Raw genomic sequence first — 20193 nt, 5'->3', positions numbered from 1 at the left:
CAACTCTGAGAGTCTACCAGGCTCTGCCTAGGTTCCTGCCTCCCTCTGTTGTATCTTAGAAATTATCTCAAAGCAGTTAATGGAGGAATTTGTAGGGGTCACCTTATTTGTTCCCAGTTTCTGTCCCTCACTGCCTGATATTCAATGATTGGGACCATTGTTTTATATAGTCTGTCAAGCATTTGGTTTTTTTTAGACAAAGAGGTAAATGCAGTCGTCATTCCTCCATCTTGACCAGAAGCAGAAGTCTCTTATCCTTTTGTTGTTCATCTGTGTCAACACAGAATATCTTTGCAAACATAGAATTGTGCTCTCCTTTTTTGTTCCGTGCTAACTTGTATGTTCACAACATAACCTTCTGTCTGTAGACTTACTATATATGTTGAAACTAAAACAACTATATCTTATCCAACGTGCAACCCCACCACATAATACAATTTCCAGTAGATAATATTCTCTCTATAAATGTTTGAGTGTGCAAATGAATAAATTAACAAATATATAAAACCCAAGTCTTCCTGGGGGAAGGAGATGCAAATACGATGGTTGTATAATGCATACTAGTTTTAACATGTATTTCATACAATAAAATTGAAATAGAAATGAAAAAAAAAAGGAATGCAGAAAAGAAATGCAAAAAAGACTTGCAAATGTTATTAACACTTGCTTAGAAGTGAAGAGGGAACCTTAGCCTTCCAAAAAGAAATGGAGCATGTGGTGGGTCAGACTCCCAAGGAGAAAGGGAGTGTACATACTTTCAAATCCACCTCTTTTTTCATTTCTGCCTTGGTTATCTCTCTCTCTGTCTCTCTCTCTCTGCCCCCCTCCCCTCTTTCTCTGTCCCTTCCCTGTCTGATATTACATGTACTATGTTTAAGGAGTCTAAAATTCACTAGCCAAATAATTGTGTTGATAGAGTTTGGCGGGGACTAGATAGATTGTGTGACTCTAACAAGAGCAGAGGTGCAATCTGTAGTTGCAAAATGTATAAAGTTACTCTAAGACCCCTTCTATTTCTGGGTTTCTCTTTGTCTGTGGGATCCAAGGGGAAATGAGCAGTCCCTCCAGATTACATTGAAGGTGCTGTGTCTCATGTACTTACAACAGGATAATGTCACATTATTTTTCCCTTAGCTTCCTGTTCCTTCAAAGGATTACTTTAACATGTTATGAATTTAGAAACATTTCACATTTTAAATGTTGTATTTGTTAGTTTTTATTTGTATTTTTTACTTTTTAAATCTTAATTTTTCATGGCTAAAAACTCAGGCCTTATTTAAAAACAAATAAAGTTTACAGGCAAAATAATATTATGAAAGTAATAATTGTATATCTAAAGGCTCTTGGTCTATGTCTTGTTTCTTTCAATTAATATAGCAGCATTCCCAGAAAAGAAAAGAAAACAAACCACAAAAATCACTGCCTTTTAATTCTTCCATGAAAACCATTACGGGTCAGGACACCCTTGTGTATTTTTATACCTGCCCATCTTGATATGTGTCTAATATTTTCTGCTGTCTTTAATTCTGTAAACATTCTATCCTTAGTGAGTGCTTATTTTTGATGCAATCAAATCTGTGGCACACCTGTCTCTGTGGATGAAAAGAGAGTGAGTCATTTGTGAGGAGGGCGGTCACAGTAACTCTTGGAAGATACAAAAGATGACTTATGAAATTGAGTTTTTGAGGACATAACATGATGCCCTCATGACGGAAAAGAACTCATAGATCTCCTGGAAAAGGTCATCCCCTCGATCTCACAAGGGGATGCAGAGCCATTGCGAAATTCAACTCTCAAGTTAATGCCGTGGAGTTTAGTAAACAAGTTGTAAGAAATGCCATTCAAAATGTTTATTTTCAGGCTGCTCCTCGTGACTGCACATCAGCCATTTGAACGTGTTTGCATCTTGCTGATCTGCTTCACCTTTGGAAATGCACTTTTTTCTTTAGTACAGATATAGTCTGTGTTTTAGGGACACAAATCAGAGGAATAACAGAACGAGTATTACTCCATTGAGTCGTGGCCTTTGATTTTCAATAGAAGCAGCCTACTTCATTTTGTCACTGAGTTCTTTTCCTAGCTCCCCACTGAAAGGAAAGAAGAATATGAAAATGAACGATAAAAGCCGGCCCTCTGATGGACCAGAGCAGAGAACACGGTGTCAGGATGGCATTGCATAATGATAAAAAAAAGCAATTTGCTGATCTTGGTGAGTGCTTTATCCTCTGTGTGTGTGTAACCTGAAGAGGGTAAATTACATTTTCCCGGTACCACTTCGTATCCATGAGGAGGTAATTTGCCTCATAATGTCAAGATACCCTGCTGCCGTGAAAGTGGTGATAATCCTGACTTACAACAAGAAGAGCGTTTGGCTCACAGTCGAGCTGATCCCTTCATAAATCACGCAATCCAATGCTGAGATGTTTCAGGACATACAAGCAAGTGCACAAATGAATAGATGCTTTTTTTTAAGGGGGTGGTCACAAGTATGTTTTTTTTTTTTTTAGCTTCTTCATTGTTTGTTATTTAACTGCACTTTTCCCTTAGAGACAGAGGGTTATTAAAATCTAAAATAGTTGAAAGTGAACATTTCTCACTGATCAATAGGACAACAATTTAGTCATATACTTGTCTAGCAGTTAAGTGCTGTGGGAATGATTTCCTCTGTTTGCTATTTTGAGGTCCCACATCTGGAAAAGGGGCTTTGGTCAGTTGGAGATCCTGAAAGATGCACCTGCCTCTTTAGGAAGTTTTTCAATTCATTGTAAAGTGACTGGTAACAAGAGAGCATTATAAGCAAAATGCCCTTATTGGGACTCCTTTATGGCAAGAAAATTTATCACTGGTCTGGGAATTCATTACTTTTGCTATCTCTTTTGAGACAAAACTTGAGGGAGAATAATACTCCCTGAGTGTCAATATTCATGCTTAGGCAACTTTAACCAGATAGTCAAACTGTACAGAGCCACTCAACAGAGTGTCTACAACTCCACTTTAGTACACCTGTCTTACCTAAACTGATAAGATTACACTGTCTTTTTTCACCACGTTATCTATGAAACTCAAAGGGAACAGTATAGTGTGCATGGGTGGAGAGTTGTGACATCATTCATTATTCTTTCATTCATTTATTTACTAAATATTTTGGGGGAACCTACCACATGCTAGATATTGTACTTGATGCTGGGGTTAGAACATAAGTAACAAATACAATCCTAGTGCTTGCATCTTGGGGCGTCTAGTCTGTCTAGGTACATTAGGCATTAGGCGGGAAATCACACGAATAATTAGAATTGTGATAAATCTTCTGCAGAAAAAGTAAAGGGTGCCATAAGAATGTATACTGGGGGAAATAATTTAGTCTGGAGAGTGAGGCATCAAGAAAAGCTTTCCTTTTTAAACCGGGTGCCAAAGAAAGAAGGGATGGAGATAACAAGGAGGAGGTGGGAGAAGAATTCCCAGTAGAGAAATAAACTTGGGTAGCAGTGCTAAGGGGAGACTAAGCTTGAAATTAGAAGGGAATCAAAACAGTAGAGAAAATTAAATAAGGGAAGGATAGCTCAAGATGCGATGTATTAATTTATTCATTTAATGCACATGCATATAGTATTTACTGTCTTCCAAGAAGAGCTTTAAATTCTTTACAAATATTGAATCCTTATAATGATCTTGGAAGGTATATAATATTATTAGCCCTATTTTATAGATATGGAAACTAAAGAACAGGAAGTTTTATAATGAGAGCAGGGAACATATAAAGAGACTAAAAAGTCATGTGAAATATTTAAAACCTTGTCATAAGAGCAATAGGAATTTGTAGAATGATTTGAAGTGGTGAATGCCTTCATCACATTTATATTTCAGCTAGATATCTCTAATCAATGCCTGAAGAAGGAGCCTGGGAAGTAAGGGGTGAAATAAGAATGCATGAGAAAATCAGTTAGGAGGCTACCGCAGTACTACAGGAGAAAGATGACAACACTAGGCAATGCAGACTGGGATGGATGTAAGAAATGTTCTATAAATTGAACAGGCAGGACTATAAGATGGAATTGATAGGTCCAGGGTAGGAGGAAGGGAAACTCAGGGATGATTTTTAAGGTCTGTGTCATAAATAAATATATAGGGAACACTTTTCTAGGTTAGGGAACACAGGCAAAGAAGAATATTTGGCAGCAGGACAGAAAGGAACTGTAAATTGAATTTCAGCCATAATGCATTTGAAGTTTCTAAGATGTATTCATGTGGAAAAGATGGAAAAATATTTGGATTTGGGAAAATGAAATGTGGAATCAAACTCTGAGAAAAAAATATATACATCTAGAAATTATTTGGCATTTATTTATTACACTTTTAACTTGCGTGTTTCTTCTCAAGACTCTAATGCAGATGTGAAGTATAAGACAATATTTAAGAAGTAAAAATGCAATGATACAAACCATAAAAGTAGTTAGAGTTTTGAGACCATAAAGGCTCTATACTAATAAAGGCATTGTGAATATTTATTCCATCTCTGCATAATTGGTTCAGAGGAAAATCTGTAAGATGAAATGAGACTGCAGGCAGGCAAGGTGATGAGCAAAAGATTCCAAGTCCTCAATGTGTAGTCTTCTGGTAACTGAATTGTTGCTAGCAAATATTTTGAGTTTCCAAATATTTTAACCAATTTTTAAAAGACTTTCCCTTTACCCTTACATTGAATTTTGGGGGTGTCAATCTCTAACACACTTCACTAAATCCCCCACAAAGAGCCTTCTGCTAAAATCAAGATCCAGAGAAGAATGAGGTGTTACTCAAGTTACATACTTCACATGTATGTATGTAAGGCATGCTTTAGCTGGGTCATATCCTGCACTGATGAGTAATATAGGTCTTTTTTTTTCTGACGTGCCAGACTATGGAGTACAGCATCTTGCTCTGTTGACCAGACTGGAGTACAGTGGTACCATCTTGGCTCACTCCAACCTCTGCCTCCCGGGCTCAAGCGATTCTCCTGCCTTAGCCTCCCTAGTAGCTGGGACTACAGGCCCGTGCCACTATGCCCGGCTAATTTTTTGTATTTTCAGTAGAGACGGGGTTTCATCATGTTGGCTAGATGGGTCTTGGACTCCTGACCTCATGTGATCCACCCATCTCAACTTCCCAAATTGCTGGGATTACAGGCGTGAGCCACTGTACCCGGCCTAACTCTCCTTTTTGATAAGCTGTTCTGATGCAACTTATGGCATTAATAGGATTTTCCAAGAAGATAGAAAAAGTTTTGGAAGTCATGGTCCCTTCAATCCCATAGCCTGCTTGCTTTATTAACTTTCTCTTCAGTTTACTCCCTCCTCTTCTTGTTTATCATCCAACAATTTTGGCTGTTCCTAAATCTTGCAACAAGCTTTCTTTTTATTTTTTCCTCCTAGCTCATTGGGCTTGGGATATTTTATTGGCATTGGAGCTGAAGAAATCTGTGAAAAAAAAGTCTATATATACATATATATGTGTGTGCATATATTTATATATGTGTACATATATTTGTGTAAGCGAATATGTATGTAAAGATGACTTTATCACAAATTTATTTATTAAAAAGATAATAGATTAATTAGCTTGATTTAGTCATTCCAAAATGTATGCATATTTCTTTTTTCTTTTCTTTTTTTTTTCTTTTGAGATGGAGTTTCGCTCTTGTTGCCCAGCTGGAGTGCAGTGGCATGATGGATCTCAGCTCACTACAACCTCCGCCCCCCGGGTTCAAGCGATTCTCTTGCCTCAGCCTCACAAGTAGCAGGGATTACAGGCACCCACCATCACGCCTGGCTAATTTTTTGTATTTTTAGTAGAGATGGGGTGTCACCATGTTGGTCAGGCTGGTCTCGAACTCCTGACCTTAGGTGATCCACCTGCCTCGGCCTTGCAAAGTGATGGGATTACAGGCATGAGCCACCTCGCCCTGCCAATGTATGCATATTTCAAAACAGAATGTTGTGCATGATAAATATACATGTTTTAATTTTCACTTTAAAAATGACAATAGATAAAACTAGTTTTCCTTTTATTGAGTAAGCTGTATCCTTCTGTTCAATGTAGAGTGTGGGGGCATATTTTCAGAGTTTTGAATATGTGCTCTGTAGACAGCAGGAAGGCTATTAAGAAGCCAGCCCTACTTTTGAACATCAGGTTGACCATCTTAGGCTTCAGTTTCCTCAGGAGTTTGGACAAGAGGATCCGCAAAGTTCCTTCTAACTAATGTTCCATGATTCTTTTTTTGAGTAAAAAGATGGATTTATGACAAAATTTAAAACAGAAAATCAGCTTTTAAAAGGTGCAACTTCTTCAAAGATTTTTCCAGAAAAGACTGCCAATATGAATTGTGAGATAAAGCAGATTGTAGAGCAAAATTGTTGGACTTTTCAGAACAAAAATACATGGAAGCCAAGAGCAATAATTAAAATTTTTGAAATATTATGTTACTTTCTCACATTAAAAAATAATAATTGAGACTGTGAGGTGGGTAGGAGTACATTTCCTTACCTAGGAATTTTAGGCGACTTCATATAAGTTGCCTAAAAGTAAGCCAGTAGATGCAAGAATCATACTTTCAAATTGCAGGACCCATAGGGAACAATGCAGGTGTAAATTTAGCCTGAGAAGGGTCAGATTCATACTGGACTTCTGATGTCACCTTGCTCAGCTTCAAAGCACAATTTACATATTTTCATTGATTTACTTTTGCTATTTCTGTATAATCAACTCTAGAAATATTTGGTTACTATCTCCACAATTTAGAATTTTCGATGGACTGTAATAAGAAACAAAAAAGATCAGATAAGGGGAAAAAGATATGTTATGTCCTAAATAGCAGTGATAATATGAACACAATCTATGCTATAAAAAGCTATGAGCTAAGCTCACAAAACATGTGGACAAATATGAGCTAGTGAAAGAAAATGACCTAATGGAAAGATGTCAGAAAGTGACAGAACAAGTTCTAAGAAAATTGGACAATTTCCTCAATATGACATGATTTAAGTGCAAGGAGAACTTGAATAGCATGGATTTGGCCTTGAGCAGAAATATGTACCCCCAAGAGAGGCAGCTCCCTCAACATTGCTTCTAGACATTGAATTTGGCATGAAGAGAATGTTAACTAGTCCAGGACACACTCTAGACGGGATAGGCTCTAAACATTTCTAAAAAGCTTCTACTCATTGTAAAAAAAAAAAAAAAAAAAAAAAAAAAAATGCTTAATATATATAAAATTAAAGGAAGAAAGTAAAAATCTTTGTAGTATTGCATCTGAACATTTTGGTATATTACTTTCCAGTGATGAAAGAATGAACCTTAATGGGGAAGAGGACTAACAATTCTTCAGGTGAGAGGAGGGAAGAAAGTTAGGATGAATCTGGAAGTGAGATTTCAAGATAGGGCAACGATAACTTCTGTTCACCTGTAAAATAGCAAAAAAGATATTTTCAGTCTCACCATTATTTTCCAAGTGAGGTTTTTTTATTTTCCTATTACTAAACTGTAAGCTCCTCAAGGGCAGGAGCTGTGCCATTTTAGTCTTTGATCCTCCAAAGACTATTATAATGGCTCAGCAGACTCTCAATAAATACTTGTTGAATAATCAGAGGCAAGTAAGACATAATAAATACAAAAACATAGCAAAGCAAATACCAGAAGGAACTAGAGTTTAATAGAATATTTAATGAAAGTGCAAAAGACTTGCAAAAGTCCTTGGGAATTAGGAAAAGATAAAGAGAGTTTGACCCAAGCCTGGGGTTGCAAATAACATAGACAGCTTGATGTTACTTCTCCCTTGTAATTCATTAATCTCCAACAGGGATCATTTTCTTATTTAAGAAGTATTAACCATACTTCTTAAAAAATATATTGTTATAGATTCAGAGGGTAGAGTGGAAGTTTGTTATATGGATATATGACAATGTTGTGGTTGGCTTTGGGCTTCTATTGTACCCATCACCAGAATAGTGCATATTGTGCCCAAACAGGTAATTTTTCAACTCTCCCCCCATCCCATTCTCCCCACTTTTGGAGTCTCCAATGTCTATTGTTTCCCTGTTTGTGTCCATGTGTACCCATTCTTTAGCTCTCTCTTATGAGTGAAAAGATGAAATATTTGATTTTCTGTTTATGAGCTATTTCTTTAGGATATTGGTCTCAAGCTCCATTTTCCATGTTGCTGCAAAACACAGGATTTCATTCTTTTTATGGACGTGTAATATTTCATGGTGTATATATACCATATTTTTTATCTAATCATCCTCTATAGGACACTGAGATTAGTTCCATATCTTTACTATTGTGAATAGTGTTGTGACAAACATGAAAGTGCAGGTCTCTTTTTTATATAATGATTGCTGGGTGAAATGGTAGCTGTATTTCTAGTTTTTAGAGAATCTCCATACTGTTTTCCATATAGGTTGTACTAATTTACATTCCCGCTAGCAGTGTATAAGCATTCCCTTTTCCCCACATTCTCACCATAATCGTCATTCTGACTGGTGTGAGATCATATCTCATTGTGGTTTTAATTTGCATTTCTCTGATGACTAGTGATGTTGAGCATTTTTTCATGTATTTGTTGGTTGCTTGTATGTCTTCTTCTGAGAAATGTCTGTACATGTCCTTTACCCAGTTTTTAAGGGGTTTTTTCATGTTGAGTTGTTGAGTTCCTTATTCTGAATATTAGTCCTTTGTTGGATGCATAGTTTGCAAATATTTTCTCTCATTCTGTAGGTTGTTTACACTGTTGATTACTTCTTTTGCTGTGCAGAAGCTCTTTAGTTTAGTTAAGTCCTGTTTGTCTATTTTTGTTTTTGTTGCATTTCCTTTTGAAGTCATAGTCATAAATTCCCTGCCTAGGCCAAGGTCCTGAAGAGTTTCTTCTAGGTTTTCTCCTAGGATTTTTATAGGTTCAGGTTTACATTTAAGTCTTTAATCCATCTTGACTTAATTTTTGTATATAGTGAGAGATATGGGGCTAGTTTCATTCTTCTACATATTGCTATCCAATTTTCCCAGCACTATTTATTAGATAGGGAGTCCTTTCCCAATTGTATATTTTTGTCAACTTTGTGGAAAATCAGTTGGTTGTAGACATGTGGCTTTATTTTGGGGTTTTCTCTTCTGTTCCATTGATCTATGTGTCTATTTGTATACCAGTGTCATGCTGTTTTGGTTACTGTGGCCTTGCAGCATGCTTTGAAGTCAGGTATTATGATGCCTCCAGCTTTGTTCTTTTTGCTTAGGATTGCTTTGGCTATTTGGGCTCTTTTTGGTTCCATATGAATTTTAGGATTTTTTTTTCTAATTCTATGAAAATTGATGTCCAACAAGGACCTTATAATTGGAAAGGGTAAAAGAGCCACATGCAAATGGAGACCCCAGAAGACAACACTTCACTCATTTAAAGGTCTTGGAGAAAGATACAGATGTAGAAGTATTTGAAGAATTGCAGAAAACAGAAGTGTCAAACTTCTGGAGCTGTGGAACACTAAATAATTACTTGGAAAAATAAATTACAGACATTATAGTCTAGATACCAAAGTTGATGATTTTCAGCAAAATTCTAGAATAGATGATCAGGCAATGCCAGACTGACTTGGTTGATTGCCGGCTCTACCACTTACCAGCTATATGGCTTTTGGCAAGTTATGTAACCTCTCTATGCCTCAGTTTCCTCAGCTGTAAAATTAGAATACTCTTAATATCAGTCTTACAAGGATGTTATAAACATTAAATTATGTTAAGACATGTAGAAGATTCTAGCCACATAATAAGTGCTCTATAAGATTGGGTATTGTATTTTTATTATGGTTACCGTTACTAACACTTAAAAATGAAGCTATGATCAATAGAAGATATCTCAACTAAGAATGAACCATACTTTAAATAAACATGTTGCGCTTTTTTAAAAAAACTTTTTGGGTTGCTTATTCGAGGGTATTTCCTACACGTGTTTGGATGATAGGAAAGTCCCTTGACAGAGTCTTTACTACTTTTCTCATGAGCGTAACAATGGTTTCCTTGTGTGAGAGGTAGTTGACTAGGAGAATATTGTAATAGGGCAAATAATTTAGTATACTTTTTGCTCTTAAAAGCTATACAGAATACTGGAAGTTACAGTCTAGATTTTTGCTTGTTAAACACAACTTTATAATAATTAAAGTTGATCCAAAATCATTAACTTTTAGAGTTGAAGGGAGTTTGAGGGACCTTCCAGTCCAAACATTCATATTATAGGTGAACATCCAAGGCTAAGAGAGATCCAGTGATTTTCCTGAAGCCACACAGCTAGTTTGTAGCCTAGCCAAGACTTGAACCCACAGTTTTGGGGTACTAAATGTGTTTGAAGCTAAGCTCTGTTAGGCAGAAAGTCACAGTATAGATCACATTTGTTTCTCTCTTTAGGTACTGTTTATAGGTGGCTATTTCTTCACTGCAGTAATACAATATTAAGGTGCTATTTTGTTTTTTTGTTGTTGATTTTTTTTTTTTTTTTTTTTGGATGGATTCTCCCTCTGTCGCCCAGGCTGGAGTACAATGGCATGATCTCGGCTCACTGCAACTTCTGCCTCCTAGGTTCAAACGATTCTCCTGCCTCTGCCTCCCAAGTAGCAGGGATTACAGGCGCCTGCCACCACACGTGGCTAATTTTTGTATGTTTAGCAGAGATGGGGTTTCACCATGTTGACCAGGCTGGTCTCGAACTCCTGACCTCAGGTGATCCACCCACCTCAGCCTCCCAAAGTGCTGCGATTACAGGCATAAGCCACCGCGCCCGGCCCAAGGTGCTGTTAGTACCCATTGGCTGACCTTCATGGTACAGGTAATTAAGTTACCTGTTCTTACTCCAGGCACTGCTTTGCCCACTTCGTCTCCAGTGGTATTCACTGAGGGGTTTAGATAATATTCTTGAAGCCACACAGGAGCCTCCGATTTGGAACAGATTGAGTGTACCTCTCTGAGTAACATGAAGAACAAGCTTCACTGTCTGGTCTGTGAATTGCAAACTTGCCCTCCGAATTTTTTTAAATTTAAATGCCTGTAGGCTATGCAAGCCTCCTCTAATTTGCTGGAGACTCCAGCACCTTTCTGCCTCTTGAAGGAGAGTAAGTTGTGATCCTGACACAGAACTCCAAAGGTGTTCCACATGGATGTGCCTTCAATGCCAGACACTTTCTATCACAGCCCCATTTCTTGTTGTTAGGCTTTTCCCTGTCAGTTTTCCTCAGCTTCTCCCTCTTCCCAGGAAGCAACAATCCTCTTCACACTACTTGCTACTTTCTTTATTGGTTTTTGAACACATCGTGGCTTCTGCCAACTGCCAACTGTAAATGCTTTTGAGGAGAAGGGTGGGTTCTGGTCTCAGTGCTTTCTATTTTGAGGAGGAATGGGGAGAACTATGGCTAATGGAGAAGGACAGGAAAGAGTGGGAAAGCTTCATCTCTGGGTTACAATTGTCCTTTTCTTATAGTATCCAAAGTCAAACACACTTCACCACATTATGAATTATTTCTCTTCTGAAATTCCCATCAATTCTAAGTCAGAAACTCATGTTTTTCAAGTTAACATAACGTTGACAACTCTTCTTGCAAAAAAAAAAAAAAAAAACCCTGGCCTTTGAATGTTAATAGTGTATTCTGTTTCTCATTACATTAGTTATATTTGTAAACTTCTTTACACTGTCACTGAATAGAACTGCCATTTGAATTAGAGAAGAGCAGTTTGTCCAGGCCCAAACTTCTCTCCTCTAAAAGTTAGGTCTCGACTGCAGGAAGTGATGAAAGAATTTTTGGCTCACATCTACTCCCCTATCCTAACTTATTAAAAACTCCAAAAACATTTATTGAATACCAGTTATGCTCTGGGCACTGTGTTATTTATCTCTGCATTCCCAGTGTCTAAGGCAGAACTTTTGCCCTAGAGGAGATGACAGCATTTCTGTGGTTTTCAGTTTTATGAAATCCAATGGAGAAGAATGTCAACAAGAGCTGGAGGAGTCTCGGAAAGCCTCATGAATCAACTGAAGACTTCAGTGGACTCTGTGGGATTTGGGTGCCCGGAAGAGATAGGGAAGGTGTTCTCCATCAAGGAAGCAGCATATCTGCAGGCATGGAGATGTGACTGGCAATAGAAGAGGAGAGTCAGTGGATTCTAGAGGAAGGTCAGCACAGTATTAACAATGAAAAGTGTAGGTGAGAAAGTCAGGTTCAAAAGTTTATTCTTTTTAAAATTCATTTTATCTTTATAGATTTTGGGGGTAAAGTGCAGTTTTGTTGCATTGATATGTTTCATAGTGGTGAAATCTGGGAATTTAGTGTAACCATCACCCAATTAGTATATATTGTACCCATTAGGTAATTTCTTACTCCTCGCCTCCCTCCCACCTTCCACCTCTTCCAGTCTCCAGCGACTATTATTCCACCAGAAGTTTATTCATAACAAATTTATCTGGCTCCAGAAAGGAAATTCCTTCACCTATTCAACATTTCTTGCATATCTTCTGTGTGCCAAGCACTGTGCTAGAGTTTTAGAATAAAGAGGTGAACAAGACACAGTTCGTTCTATTGAGCAGCATACAGTCTAATGATGATAATTCAAGATCTCTCCAAATGCAACAAGGAGCACCACACCCAACTCCAGCACCATTTTGGAAAGATGACAGAGTAAAATAGAGAGAGCAGAGATAGAGTAGAATAGTTATCCAGCTGTTAAGAAAAACTTCCCCAAGCCCATATCATGCCCAAGCCCTTTCTAGGTATCACAGAATAAATAATACCACCCAACGTATCTTCCATTCTGTTAGCATTTACACGTTCACTCATTTTTAATTTAAAATTTAAAATTGGATGCCTATCATGTGTCAGATATGATGTTAGATTCCGGGAATTCAGAAATGACCAAAATAGTCTCATTCCACCTCCTTCCTGGGTGTATAATCTATCATGGCTAGAGAATGTACTGTATTACGGGACTACATGAGAAACACCTAACATAAATTTTGGAAAGGTGGGGAGAGATCTGGGAGGGCTCCTTAAAGGCATCTAAACTGAGGATAAGTTACAATTTTCTAGACAAAAAATAAGCTGAAAATTGTTCTAACCACGGGGAACAGCGTGTGAGAAGAGGAAAGAAAGTAAGATACATTTGATGGCACTCACAGAAGTTCATTTTAATATGAATAGTCCAGGCCTTATTGCTTTATCACTAAAGGCCATTTCCACGTAGTGATATTTTCAAAATACACAAAATGCTAGTATCAAAAAAGCTTGGAATTGTAGCCAGTCACACAACACACAGAAAGATTTCTAAGTGTCTTTGACTTTATGGCTGAAGTTCCTTAGAAGCAGAGCCCGAGGCAGTAATCAGGGTGCAGGTGATTCACTCAGGAACGTCAGGAAGAACCTGTAAAGGAAGCGGGATAATTAGGAAATTGAGCTGAGCAAGCGAGCTGTTTCAGGTGAGATCTAGCCTTGCTGATCCAAGGGGGAAGGGCTCTGTAGCAAAAACCACACCAGACAGCTGTCCTCCGCACTTCAGAAAAAGGGCCTGCTTTTTGTACCCGTAAAGCCAGTCATTGGCAGAAGGCATAACATTGGGAACCTACTTTCCTGGTTCTGACACATATATTTTAGCCCTTCCATCTTATTTTGTTTTCATTATTTTGACCACACAGTGTTTTCTAGAGCTAAGTAATACAATTACAGACTCCTGAGAAAATTGAGGAGGGAAGGAAACAGGTGTTGATGCTGTGATGCTTTTTTCAGTACTGCTGGAGTGCAGAGTGCGTGTGGAGGCAGGGAGTCGGCTGCGGAGAAACCAAGCCTGGAGAGGTAAGTAGGAAGCTGTGTGATGGGGAATATAGAAAAGCATCCAACTGTACTCACAATGAATTTAGGAAGACAGTTTCTCAAACGGAGGCCTGAAAATGTGGGCTTCTGTCTCAATGTGGCTTAGAAGACTTGCTAGTTTGTGTTGGTCTCTGATTTGTTCAAAGTGAATCATGGATTCCTGAAAAAACCATAAACTTGGTTTGCAGTTGTCTGGTGGTTAGAGCAACAGAGAGTATTTTTTTTCTGTCTTGTGATTGGGGTTGGAATGACATACTCCTGCAATGATTTTGTAGGGTCATAAAAGTAGATAAAGCTGCCAGAAACGACGTCCTCCACATGTTTCCTGTGTTTACCCCAACCTCCTCAAATTTGATCTTCCAGGAAAAAAAAAATCACTTTATTTATACGTTCTGATATTTGAATTTCCATGTGTTTTATTTACCAAACACACCAGTTGGATATTCTTTTCCTAGTTAGGACTGTACTCAAGATAAAGATGCTCTTTGTTTTTGTTTTTAGAGTTGATGTCCTTTTTATGATGATTGTTAATTAATAAGACATCTTCTTTTAGGGATAGTACATAGAGAACCTAATCATGCTGTTTAGACAACTAGCACTTAAAAAGTGATAGTGATTTATTCAGTTTTCTCATTTCTGGAGCATGTGGTCAGATGGCATATGCACCATTCTGCTTCCAGTATTGTTCGTGACCTTGTTGGATGCTATGATGGAACAAATAGTAGAAATTATTCCTATTTATGAGAAAAAAACTAGTGGGAAGAAATAGAACAAAAGCTAGTTAAAATTCATATTCAGAAACAATAAAACTTATATATATGAGGCAATGAACTGCTATGTTGTCACGGGGGCCCTTAACTCTGGGAGGGGGGGAAATTTAGTGTTTCGTTATTACAAAACTGAATAATTAAATGCACATACACTTGGGTTTACATGACATTTGTCACTCAAAGTTCTTGTAAAAGAAGAGTAAATGGCTCATAGTATTCAAATGCTCTGTAGTTGTTTCGTAAGTAAGAACAGATGTGGTGGATGTGTACAGATAATTGGCAAAACGATTCAGGTGTGAACTGGATGTTTGTATTCAGGCTTCCTGACCATGAATGAGCACCAGAATTGCCCATAGGCTTTAAAACTGCCGTTTCCAGGGAGCACCTCAGACTAGTGAATTTGAATGTTTTTTGGTTCCAGGTTTGCATTTTCAGAAAGCTATGCAGATGGTTCTAATGCTTGACCAGAACTGAGAACTGTGCCCTAGGGGTTTATTTCAAAGCTGATATATGCCAGATCTGGAATATATCCAGAAGTGAGTATTCCAACCCAGGCTTCAACTGTCTGTCCTCCAAAGCTTTGAGGGTTCAGTTCCTCAATATGCTCTGCATTCCTCTGTCATACAGTTTCATGGAATCTGGGGATGGGGAAGAATTTATGGCTAACCAATTTACTAAACCATTTTCAGAATGTCCCAGAGGATAGCCTAGAAGTATATCCACTCTAAGTTTCTCTCTTATATTCACTATAGAGCTATGTATTTCATGGAGCAGACCCATGTCTTAGAGATGCTGACAGCTGCTTGTGGTGGTTCCTGGGTCCAGCAGCTTTCCTAGGACATGTCTGCAAGTCCAAGAGCTTCTTCAGGAATACCAGCAGGGCTGGGGGAAGCAGCCAGAACTAAGGCAGTTGAGGGTAATTGATCTGGAAGGATCATGACCCCTATTTTCACGGGAAAAATTAAAGTGGTTTGTCGAGGAAAACCTTCTTGACACAAGACACAAAACTTTAAAACTCATGTTCACAAGAACAATAAAAGAAACACAATAAATGGAAGTCTGGTAGAAAAACTGAAAGAAAATATTTGTAGCATAAATAAAGGTGAAGAATGACTATCCTATTACATGTCTATAATATATTGAGCTTCTATTTATTAACAAGAAAAAAATAATAACCCAGTGGAAACATAGAAAAAGCATATAAACAAGTAGTTCGCAGAAGAAAATACAAATGGCCAACATAATGATTATGCCAAGTATGTTTCTGCCTAATTGTTTTTCAACTGCTGATCCCTCTGCTTGAAACTCTACTGCCTACAGATATCCTCATGACTCATCTTCTCATTTCCTTTGAGTCTCTGCTTTAATATCTTCTTATCAGAGATGCCTTCATACTCACTCTATATAAAATATCATGCCCCCACGTTACTATCTTCTGTCTCAGTACCTTATTTTGACTCATACAATTTATAAACATCTGACAGTTTTTTAAATTGTATACTACCCATTTCCGTGGAGTAAAAGATAAATTCCATGAGAATGAGGATGCTTTGCTCCATATCACTGGGATCTAAAAGAAGGCGTCCATATTGTCAAAAAAGAGTTGTTGATTTAATGAAACTTATCTAATAATGAAGGAAAATAACATGATACTATATTTCTTTTCCCTGCCAGGTTGGCAACTTTTTAGGTACTCCCAGATACTGCCCAAGTTGCCTGCCAAAAAAATACACCACTTATAAACACACTAATTGAATATATCAAATTTAAAATCCACCTACCTTTCAATACTGCAATAAAGCAGGCATGTATGTTTTTGTAGCACTAATAGTGACAGCAAACACTTAGAAGCAAACTAAATGGACATCAATGAGAAAACAGTTACATTGTTAAACCCATATGGTACATATGGTACAGCATCAATCTAGAAAAATAATGAGGTAAATCTATATTATAGTAATAATAAAAAGTTCTGAGATATATATACACACATAATATCTGTCATATACATATAGAAACGAATGAATCTGCTTTTGAAAAAATTATGTTTCTATATAACGTATGCATGAATTCCGCAAGAGAAACACAAGAGTGAGCCACAATAAACTATTTAAGGCAGTTCCCTATGGGGAGGGAAATATTTTGGTAGGGTTGGGCATGGAGTGGGGACTGCAATTGAAATTATTTATTTTACATACTTTCTTATTTTTAATACAACTAGAATGTATGCATTGCATTATCTGAGACATAAGACAAAGGGGAAATTGGATCAAAAATGCTAATATAAAATCTTAAACTACTGCAGAATGCTTTCTACAGTTTTTAATACCACACCTCCAGGATGTGGGACAAAATAAAAAAAAAAAGGACTGCCAGTTCTGCGGCTTCAAAGAAGGATTACAAGATGCAGTCACTTACTAATAACTAAGGGAAATTGCCTCTCCTCACTTTGATGTTTTGTGACTTTCATGGCCCTTCACAGAGACTTTCTGGGTCACTATGCTCTCCTCTTCCTTCTGAACTGCCCTAATCGTCAGTCACTTAAGTATCTCTGTGAGTCAGATTTTAACGATAAGGAATTTTGTTTTTTGCCAGCGAAGAGATTTTCTGAGATAATTCTAATCATGTGAGGGTAGTATTAGTAGATTTTTGGGAATTGTCTGGGAAAACAGTCTCTTTTGAAAGCATTCCAGTTAGTGTCCAGGATAAGTGAATATTTGCTATTTATTATGTATCCAGCAGAGTCTTGGGTTACATACTTTAAAAATACATGGTTTTCCCAACTTGATCAACTTGTAAACTCCTACAGGAGGATGACCAACATTCTCCATCTGCCTAGGACCGAGGAGTTTCCTGGGATGCAGGACTTTTATGTAAAACCAAGAAAGTCATTAGCAAATTGAGACCAGTCAGTTATCCTACAGGAAAGGAGAAGACAAGTTAATGCAACAAATATTTATTAAATGCCCAGCCAGTACATGTGGTGTACACTATGTTATAAACTAGAGATTACAGTAGTGAGCAAAACACACACATAAACAGCTCCTGCCCTCATAATGTCTCTTCTTGAAAGGAGAAAAGTGTGATACTGATTATGCCACATGGTTTTATGTACATTGGTTAAACACTTTTGACCCTTAGGGAGAGAGAGCCTGCCTCTCTGTAGAAAGTTTTTGTGAACTAGAAAGGACTCGAGCAGATTCTCAAAAGGATGCCTGGCTTTTCATTCACTCAGCTCATTGTACATAAGTGGGCCCTCATCAGATGTTTGTTGAGTTAAACTGATGTGATGTTTGGAGCAAACTTTTTGTTCACAGATTGGGACTAAAGAGGAGGAAAAAGTCATATGGATTGGAGTCTGGCTTCTGTGTTGGGCAGATGCTCAAATGTAGTCTCATGCTCTGAAGTCTTGTCCTCTGGCTCTCCAATTCAGGAAACAAAATTTTAACTATTCATTTACTTAGAGACATTGGGCTCTGAAGAACTGATTCAAAATAATTTGCATTTGGGTATGCAGCTATTAGGTAGAGTTAATATTTTTGTACAACAATCATGGCTATCACTGTTTGGAATCAGCTGTGAAAAGTGATAACCCAAAAGATGTGGGAGAACCAAGAATGATGATTTGGAGCCTTTAGTGAATATTTTTCATTAAACTCTGGGGGCCTGATGACACATTATTTGTTCTGTGTGCCAAAACTGCCAAGGGGACAGAATTTTGATGTCGCTGGTCAGGATTCAGTGGGAGACGCAGACTGTCGAGATGTACGGGGGACCTGGATGTCACCCAGACTGTTCCATCAATTGGCTGTGTGACTTGAGAGAGGTCATCTAACTTCTCTGGCTATAGTTTCCTTATTTCTAAAATGCAGGGGTTGAACAAACCATCCATAAAGACGGCTTTAGCATAATAGTCTGAATTTTTACCCTTTTTTATTCCATGTACCCTCTTGTCATCACTTTGTCATTGCAATACTATGCTTTCTCAAATTTAATAGGGTTTATGGCATGTGACAGCATGATTTATGCAAACTATACCTTACAATAGTGACTTCTGAATGATACATAGAGAAGACTTCAGTCTCAATGATGACATATTCCTCCCTTACACTGTAGGCAGTGAAGCAGGAAAGGAGAAAGAGGCAAGATAAGAATGCTTGATCCTAAAAGATGGTCCTTAAGAAGTCATACAAACTGTTTTTCAGAATAATCCATTAGTGACGAAGAAGGGTAAAGAATTGCCCAAAATCTCCTTTTATTCCACTGGTTAAGAGTGTGTTCTACAGGACATTGACACACTTGTTTTTCTAGGTTAGGCATGTGTAAACATAATATGGAGTCTCAGTCCATGTCACTCTGGGGAGGAGGTGAGTGGTACAATGCATCTCCACCTGCATGAGACACGGTGTTTTCAGGTTGCCTCAGATCCCATAAAGAGTACTATGACAGACTGGATGAGGTGGCTCACACCTGTAATCCCAGCACTTTGGGAGGGCGAAGCGGGAGGAACACTTGAGGCTAGAAGTTTGAAACCAGCCCGACCAACATGGCGAAACCCCATCTCTACTAAAAATACAAAAAACATTAGCTGGGCATGGTGGCACGTGCCGGTAATTGCAGCTACAATTATATGGGAGGCTGAGGCATGAGAATTGCTTGAACCTAGGAAGTGGAGGCTGCAGTGAGCTGAGATCGCGCCACTGCACTCCAGCCTGCACAGCAGGGCAAGACTCTGTCTCAAAAACAAAACAAAACAAAAACAAAGAGTACTATGACAGCAACTAGACCAAGAGACAGGAAAAGACTAGAGGATCTGAAACAGTACTTTAGAGATTGCTGATACATCTTTCTTTTTTTTTTTTCTGGGATCTAGATGGGAAATATGTTCATTTTAATTTGTAGAGGGAAACTCCCCCAGTATTATGAGGTGTAGTGAGGTTATTCACCCCATCCACCAGACTCATAAACTGAATACCAACAGGGAATCAGAGATTTCTAGATTGGATCTAAGATTCACTAGTGACTAGTTTTTTGATCATAGACAAATCACTGGCTCTATAAAAGTATCACGGAAAACTGGAGGCAAAAATCTTTGAATTTGTGTACTTAGCTCGCACCACCCCCTCCAAAAGCTACTATGTAGTGGCTATAAATTCTTCATCCTGTAAAATAATGGATGTGTGCCAGCATTCAGAATATATAAGGATTAAATTTCAAATCATGCAGACTGCTGAGTTGATCTGCATAATAAGCATTTTCCTGGTTTGTTCAGAAGATAAGCCGAAGGGGATGGACCTAAAATCTTTCCTGATTCACAGTGCCCTTGTGAGTGATCATTCAGGGATCCAGCCCCAAGGTAACAATAAACTGTCCTGAGGAAGATACAAGCCTTCCTCCAGGGAGTGGTCAGCATGACGCTGCTATGGGCAGACAGACTTCTTATTGTTCTTGCACTGAGGATCCCTATTACTTGTCTCTTGCCTGCTTGTCCATTGCCCAGAGATGCTAGTCACTCTTGGACCGATGCCCCCCAGCTGCAGGAACAGGCTTCAGTACTG

At 38.1% G+C, this 20193-nt stretch overlaps 1 long non-coding RNA gene across 1 annotated transcript in view; it reads left to right on the top strand.

The window, feature by feature from the left end:
* Positions 1–19174, top strand: part of LOC110741269 — a 32147-nt gene extending 12973 nt beyond the window's left edge. The window contains exon 4 of the long non-coding RNA XR_004177392.1: positions 13782–19174. This is a non-coding gene — a long non-coding RNA (uncharacterized LOC110741269). The remainder of the gene's footprint in view (positions 1–13781) is intronic.
* Positions 19175–20193: the final 1019 nt, after the last annotated feature.

Source organism: Papio anubis, chromosome 12 (genome assembly GCF_008728515.1).
Source record: "Papio anubis isolate 15944 chromosome 12, Panubis1.0, whole genome shotgun sequence".
Lineage (NCBI taxonomy): Eukaryota > Metazoa > Chordata > Mammalia > Primates > Cercopithecidae > Papio > Papio anubis.
Note: the sequence above shows the minus strand (reverse complement) of the source record. Positions and strands in the feature narration are given on the sequence as shown.